Genomic DNA, 8,383 nt, shown 5'->3' with positions numbered 1-8,383 from the left:
GGTGGGGATGGTTTGTTAGCCCCTTAACTCGTTGGCAAAGCTGGGAACACGAATTGGCTTGTTGCTGCTTTGATCCAGCTTATTGGGCATGCACACATGGCATGCTAAGCAACGATAGGATTTGCGGCAGCGCGTAGGGGTTGTCCAAGAACAAGTGGAGCATGAGGTCAATTTGACGGCGGTGAATAAACGCAATGTTTGGATGTGCGGAGTCTAAGCATTTAGCCAAGCAAGGCTTGGAGAAAAGGCGAGCCATAGCATGCGACAGGGCGCATGTAATGCTGCACGAGGGATGATGTAGCATGAAGGTTGTTTTCGCCTAATTCCATGGTGCAGGACTTTGGTCATGCATCGGGCATGTCGACGAACATTGGGCATGGTGCCAAAGTAACAGTTTGTGGAGTCAGGCCTGGGCCAAGCACATGGGTGCGAGCTAATGTTTGGTGTGTTGCTAAAGCAGTAAGTGATGTAGACAAATAGTTGGGACATGTGACTGATAGTTTGACAAAACGGCCTTGCAACCACTGTAATTGCCAAGGCAAATTCTACCTATACATTATAAATACAGAAATGTATGAGTAATCTGTTGAAAGTCCACTTTGTAATGTTTTATTGTGAATACAAAAGGTTAAGAGTTTTTCCTGTATATTGGGTGTTTTTGCTTATGGTTGATTTTACGTCTTTGTCTTGTGCATTTTATTGTATTTTGGTGGTGTGTTTGTAGGTTAAATTAAGTATTGGATTTGATGATCGCATAGGAAATTTCGATGGTAGAAATTATCTATGTGATAACAACTAACATTATCAAAAATGAGGAAGGTAAGAAATTATCCATGTGATAACTACAAACACTATCAAAAAAAACATGAGGAAACTAAAATATTCCAGAAGAATGAGTTAAGATTAATACGAAAGAATTAATATATGATAAAAAAATAATAATTATAAATTCATCCCTATACTAATTTAATAAAATAAGTGAGGGAGTTAAGATATCTATGATTTAATATTATTTTTTTAAATAATTATATTTTTAGAAACATGTAATTTCAAAGAATTCTATAGTATATATATATATATATATATATTGCCAATCAACCATTTTTTGATTAAATTATGTGTTAAAATTAGAATAACATTATGCGAATTCTTAACAAAGGCAACAATAAAAAATTTAAAAATTAATTGCAACGAGAAAAATATATTTTATAATTCTTTTGAAGCATGATTTATATATAAAAAAAACTTAAACAACAGTATATCTATTTCTAGTTGATATTAATTAATTAAAAAAATAAGGGGCTTTTTCGTTAAGGAATGGGCTGTTCGCGCGCATAAGTCGGTTTTGGCGTTAGCCCAACGCAACCATTGACCCAGTCTCCCTGCTCTGACAAATTAAAATCCGCCACGTGTTAGACGTCCAGAATCTTCTCGTAAGGGCAAGCGCTCGCTATTTAATATCACACGCAGTAGCCGATTTAGGGTTCCTTGCGATCTGGATCTGGCCCTCAGCCTGCCCTTCCTTGATCGGCAAATCGCAGGTGATCTGGATTGTTTCCCCTCACATGCGTTCGAGTGTTTTTGTTTTTATGTAGAGATCTTGGTGAAGGCCTTTTTCACGATCCAAGCGCTTCTCTGCGGTGTGGTTCTTCGCTGCTTTGTGGATTAAAAGATGGTTATGGCTTCCGATCAGTTTCTTGCGGCTGTTCCACCGATTTGGTTCGTTCTGTTCTTGCTGCCGAGGAAGCACTGCAGGCGCGGAAGCAGATCTGCCGCTCGAAGTTCGGATCGACGGGCGTTTTCGATGCACAAACTCCAGTTGCCAGGAAAATAGACGTTGTTTGCCTGAATGATTAAGTTCTTGCTCAGAACTTATCAGTTGTAAAGGAGTGGATGCCTCTTGGGGATCAGAACAAGACGGATGGGCTGGGTTCTTGATGATAGACTGGGAAGGTAATATGCATTTGAACATGTTGCATCGACCTTTGCCATGTTAGGTGCGCTCGCATGGCAGGTCACCCCTGCTTAATAAAAAGTAATATTTTTTGGGTGCTGGCGGGGAGATCGCACGGGGCATTTGTTTTTATTCCCCGGGTTCTCCATCGCCTGTGTGTGTGTCTGCCTCTACCTCTTTGAATTTCATGTTCCCTATCGTCCCATCTCGCTATCAGTTAAATGCGGTTTCATGGCGATATCAGCAATATCCCGATTCAACCGCTGCATATTCAATTGCCCATCGCGTACACATCCATTCCAAGTGGTGAAATCATGGGGTCCCCAGCAATTTGAACCATCTTTCTGAAATGATAAGGTGCAATTCTTATAAAGACTCAGTAGCTCAGTTTGGTATTTGCTTAACATGATTAGTGGATTAATTCTTTAGTGATATGAGACAGACGTATACATGTTAATTTCGTCGCAATCTGACTGAAGAGGAGCAAGTTTTTTGATAAAAAACAACGTGAGTGAAAGAAAAATAGAATTCCATGAATCTTTATTCATTTTAGGGTGCATTGGATAGAATGAAATGAAATGGTTCATTTACTGTGATTTATTAATTATTCCACTACATTCAAGTATATCACAATGTCATTTCAAAACTAAATGTAGATAAATTATATGAGTGACTTGGACTGATTTGACCAACGATATTGGGTCAATTCTATCTAGTAAGACAATCTGGCTGGCTAATTCAATTGAGTGAGCTAGATGGTCAGTTCCTTGGACTCGACATGTTGGTTGGTTTGATCTGATGGATTAACCAAGCTTGGCATGCCAGAAAGACAAGTAACTCTGGCACATTGAACTTATCAAACTCAAGTAATATTGACAATGCATGATTAAAACAAAATAATGAATACAAATTGATTATACCTCTTAATTTCATTCCATTCCTTTAGTTTTATTCTAATTATATTTCATTCGATTATACTCTTTTAAATTTACTCATTACTTGGGTACATGCATTACAATTTTGGTTCATTATTTTGCAGACTGATTCATTTAAGAACTAAAGATTATCAAATTTGCATACTTTTTTTTTGAACGTACATATCACTGGTATTGATGTGGTTCCTCTTCGTAATCCACGTGTGCGACTTAATCATTCTAAATAGTTTCTCAAATACGGTAAATTGCAAAGTTTTTATGGTCACTAATAATTGATAGCAAATGGTACCTTACATCAAATTGTTATAACTAGTTAGAAATGTTTAATATGGATCAATGTCTTAAGAAGTAATTTTTCAAATGTCAATCAATTTCTTGTTAAAAATAATTTTTTCTAGTTAATATCCCTCCATTAGTGCCATATCACATATACAGTTGGTAAAACTTAACCAAGGCTAAATATGTTGAAACAATTCATGGGTTCAAATATATTCTCAAGTTCATGATTGATGTTGTGATTGTTTAAAATTTTACTGTCATATCTTCTGTTCATTTCTATAATTTTTCTTTGTGCTGTTTCCCATTTAATCTTATAGAACAGTTGTAAATTCGGGTCTGGTTGGGTGACGGGTTTGTTGGGAAAAATGTGTAATCATGATTGGGGTGATTGTGAATGTAAAATCATGTAGTAGAAAAGGCTCTTATGCTCTACTCATTACATGGATTACAACAGTCTTGAGAGTTCCTGTCTACGGGGGTAAAGATTTTGCAGCTGAAGCTCTATAGAAGTTTGTCAATTGTATTCAATATTAAAGATGCTGCTGTCAAAGATTGTCTGTAGTTCTGTCAATTGCTGTCTAGTGCTGTCAATTGAACTCGAGGCGCATGGAAAAGACTTGGAATTCATCTCACCCTGCATTTTGGTGGAATCAATTCTCGGTACAAGATTCGGACTACTTTTGTAGAGATTTACATTTGAAAGCTTTTCTCATGTATATATCTCTTTTTGGCTGGATTTCTAGCTTTAACTAATTATGGGTATATTTTCTTGTAGGCTTGGATTTGTTGGTACCTGAAGCTTACAATTTCGTGATACATTCATGGAGCAAAAATAGTTTTGAGCACAAATTTGGGCGTATTATGACTATTGTTTTGAGCACTCTTATGTGAAGTCAAGTTCTGAAGACTCCTGTAAGAACAAACTTGAATTTGTAAGCCTTTTTTTGATTCACTTCTAGATTTCTATTTGGCAGAAGTCAAATTCATCAAACGCTTACAAGTTTTTGTGATTGCAACTTTAACTATATTCTTACCCGATGACTTCGAGAACCATTTTAAATTGCTGATTAAGCACCCTATTTTGTCGTTTTATGTTAGGGAGTAGTAATATTTGATTTATCGACTTAGACGTTTTTACCTTATTTGCTGTGAAAAATAGTTTTTTAGTTGCTAAATTTTATACTATTTTCAATAAATTACAAATCTATTTTTAAAAAGAATTTGGTGAACCTTGTACAGCATCTGTGGCCTTGCCTATATATATATATTTTGCACTGAATCTTTAGCTCAAATTGGTAGAGCACTCGGTCATCCATTTTCCTGTGACTGGCTGGTTATATATATATAACTCACCATCGTTTTGCACTGAATCTTTAGCTCAAAATGGTAGAGCACTCGGTCATCCATTTTCCTGTGACTGGCTCGAGAGGTTGGTGGTTCAAGTCCATCAAGATTCGTGTTCGTGGATCTATATATATATATTTAAACATTTTATCATATTGAATTGAACTGGTTGAAAATGAAGTGAGGACCAGTAAGGATAAATAATTTGAGCACTTAGTCGAGCCATTGGATTGGCTAGTCTGTTGTAAGTTGTTGCGGTTGTAAAAGCATATAGAACTAGTAAATAGTTACTCTATGTTATAAAATGTAAAAGCATATAGAACTAGTAAATAGTTGCTCTATGTTATAAAATTACATGTAAAATCATGATTAAATTATGTCCTAAAAACTAACAATTAATTTTCAATTAGTTTTTACACATTATAAAAGTTAATGACTAATTTCTATACTTTGTAAAATCTATATATTAAATTATACTGTTTGTTCATTTGCAATATAGTAAATGTCAAGACCTCATTGTTTTGTTTTATTTCTTGAAATATTATTTTAATTAGATTATCACTGTTTTATTTTACTTCTTGAAATGTTATTTTAATTAGATTATCATTTAGAGAAGTAAAATTAAAATATATAAAGTGATTGTTGAGAAGTTAGTGCTTCTATAACGGTAGAAGTTCGTTGTTAGTAGTTATAGTAGTTAGTTGTTAGTGTTAGATCGTAAAGACGTTAGAGGAGGGGGGTGGGTGAATAATATTCATCATTTTTTCAAAATTCAAAAAAATACACAGTAGAAAAGAATCATGAAAATACAAATGCTAACACAAGTAGTTTTACTTGATTCGGAGCCTTCAACGACTCTAATTCTATGGCCTATACTCGTTGAATGTTTTTGTTGGGTAATCACTATAATCACGGAATCGTTACAAGAGTAAGTATGTAGGAATTTAGATTATTTTACAATACATCATGATTGCATACTTGTGCGTAGCTTGTCGGAGCTGCTTTTCAATATCTCGGAGACCTTTTCGAAGTAGTTAGAGTTGCGCGCGATTATGAAAGTTGTAGTGAGTGTTGTGTTCAAATTGCTGGTCGAAGAGTGCTTTTATAACCCCATTCGGGTACCTAGATCCCCTCCCAAGTGCCTGGACTATGCTAACGTGACAAACTATCGTCAAAACTTCATCCCTGAAGTTTCTCCACGTCCAGGTGCCTGGACCCCCTTCGAGTGCCTAGACAGTTGATGTGGGTTGACCACTCCTCGTGCTCCATCTTACCTTGTAACGACCTGGCCCCTCGGCCCCATAGGACGCCCTAAGGCTGCCCCTCGACCGTGCCGTTACTCACTAGATCTTCCTGTTGGGATCTTAGATGGCTAGAGGGGGGGTGAATAGCTCCTTTAAAAACTTAAACGAAAACTTCTACATAGATAATCGTTAGCACAGCATAATTAGACAACTAAAGGAGAGAAAAACATAAGCATACTAACACTAGGATTTACGAGGTTCGGGGATAACTTGCCCCTACTCCTCGGCGTGTCCGTAAGGTGGACGACTCCTTGATCTTCGGTAGATCGCACCTCGGATAAATTCCGGCTAAAGATCCTCCTTCTCGGTGGAGTAACCTCTCCACAAAGATCACAAGAGTAGATTTGAAAGTGAAGAACAATTACTTACAGAGTGTGGCTAAAGGATTGAACAGTTTAACTTACAGCCACGAAGCAGAAAAATAACTACAGGAGGAATCAGCCAAGAGCTCAACAAAAACGCACAACCACTTGCTTGAACGACAGAGAGAGTTTTTCCAGAGTATTTTTCATCCTCTCCTCTTCCTCCTTCTTATTTCTCTGCTTTCTTCACTGCGTTTGCCTGCATCGAATCACTGCAAACCAGTAGCGTATCACTGTCGCCAAACCAGGCGTCGCCAATCACGCTTCTTCCTCATCTGAACTCACACCAATACCATCCTTGGTCTTCACTGGTGTCTCTGAGCTCGAACCAATAAGGAAGAGTCAAGCTGATCGCAGCCAGTGAGCCAACTGAACAAGCCAGCGAACGTTGACGCTTCTTTTGCACAATTTGCAGCGATAATCAGTAGAAAAACCATTTTGTTTTATTCCTTTGATAGTCATTGATTTGAATTCAAACATCACCATGGTACCTGCAGCCTGTAACTCAAAAAGCTCACTGGCGGATGTTAGATCGGATGCATCGAAGCAGTCGAAATCTCGAGAAGTAGCGGAGACATGCGACATCAGCTGGATCGGTCGCCCGATCCATAGCTTCTGACCGATCGGACATCGGTCCAGAAGATCTGATCGATCTGTGGACCGATCATACTATGTGGATCGGTCCACGACCGTTCCACGCTTTCTCGGCGTTCGATCCCTTCTTTCGATCGGTCGTAGACCGATCGGATAACCCAGAATGTACAGGTTACTGATCGGTCCACGCCGATCGGTTAACCGAAATGTTTACGTGGATCCGATCGGTCACCGGATCGACGATAGCCCACGAAAGTCAGGTTCTTGATCGGTCACCCGACCGATCGGTGATCTTGAGTATCACCGGATCGGTCCGCACCGATCCAGACGACAAGTATCCTGGATCGGTCAGACCGATCCAATGCCCAGTGAGTTTTGCGCTTCCTCAAACGACGTCTTCCGGTCCCGAGACCGAGCTACCGAGCCCTCCCTGACCTAGTCCGGAGAACGAGCTACCGAGCCCTCTCCGATCTCATCCGGTCCAGAGAACGAGCTACCGAGCCCTCTCCGACCTCATCCGGTCCAGAGAACGAGCTACCGAGCCCTCTCTGACCATTCCGTGCCAAGTCACCATACTTGGACTTTTCCCGTGCCAAGCTCCCTGCTTGGACTTTTTACCAGATGTCTGGTCAACCTTGTCCAATCTGGATTTCCCTTGTCTGGCTTCACTCACCAGGACTTTCCCTCCCAACTGATCAACCTCGATCAGTAGTCATTCTGAGTTAAATTAATATCTGATACAAACTTAAATCAGTGTCAACATCAAAACAACAGCCAGGTCAGACTGTATCAACAATCTCCCCCTTTTTGTTGTTTGACAACACGATTTAAGTTTAGATCAGAATTGTTCAAATTTTCATAATTTTAGGGGAATCAAGATCCTCCCCCTAAGACAGATACAGTACCATGTAAGAATAAGAGACTCATGATTCTCCCCCTAACTCAAACTTTCATTTAATTCTAAACTTAGTTACCTTCTCCCCCTTTGTCAAACACCGAAAAGGTGCGAACCAAGTAAGAAAATGTTAAAAGACTCCCCCTTAACCCATACTGTTTTCTTTCTTAATCCCCCAAAATGCCTCTAAGTGTATTACGAGACAGTGATAAAGAGATAAAGGACAAACAGGACATGCAAGTGAACAACATATTAATATCCACTAGAAAATGAAGCATAATAAAGAGCAAGCAAAAAGAAAACGGAGTAGCATAAATACAGGAGTAGCATCAGAAGTGCAAACATCCAGGTCAGTCATAAAGACTAACAAATAACATCCAAAATACAGAAACAAACAAACCATATCAATCAACATCCTCAACATGAGGAGCATCATCATCATCGGCAGGAAGGGTGAAATCCTGAGGCGGCACGCTGGAGGATGGATAGCCTGGGTAAGACTGCGGAGGCGGGTAGCGTGCCATCCATCCGAGTAGCAACTGCTGTGTCACCACCTGATGACTGCGCATATCATCGAAGCGCTGGTCAATATGCCCGCGCAGGTCATCGTAGCGCTGGTCAATCCGTATGCGTAGTCCATCGAACTCAGCAGTCACCATCTCCTCGTGACGATCAAATCGGCTCTCCAACTCAGCGATCTGCCAGCGCAGGTCTGG

General features: G+C 39.3%; 1 long non-coding RNA gene across 1 annotated transcript; it reads left to right on the top strand.

Moving 5' to 3' along the window:
• The first annotated feature begins 1,458 nt into the window (after positions 1–1,458).
• Positions 1,459–4,120, top strand: LOC122040563. The gene is made up of 2 exons (XR_006128639.1): positions 1,459–3,828; positions 3,944–4,120. It is a non-coding gene; the product is annotated as an uncharacterized LOC122040563 (long non-coding RNA).
• Positions 4,121–8,383: the final 4,263 nt, after the last annotated feature.

The sequence above is a fragment of the Zingiber officinale genome, chromosome 2A (assembly GCF_018446385.1).
Source record: "Zingiber officinale cultivar Zhangliang chromosome 2A, Zo_v1.1, whole genome shotgun sequence".
Taxonomy (NCBI): Eukaryota; Viridiplantae; Streptophyta; class Magnoliopsida; order Zingiberales; family Zingiberaceae; genus Zingiber; species Zingiber officinale.
This window is presented reverse-complemented; position numbering and strand designations above follow the sequence as displayed.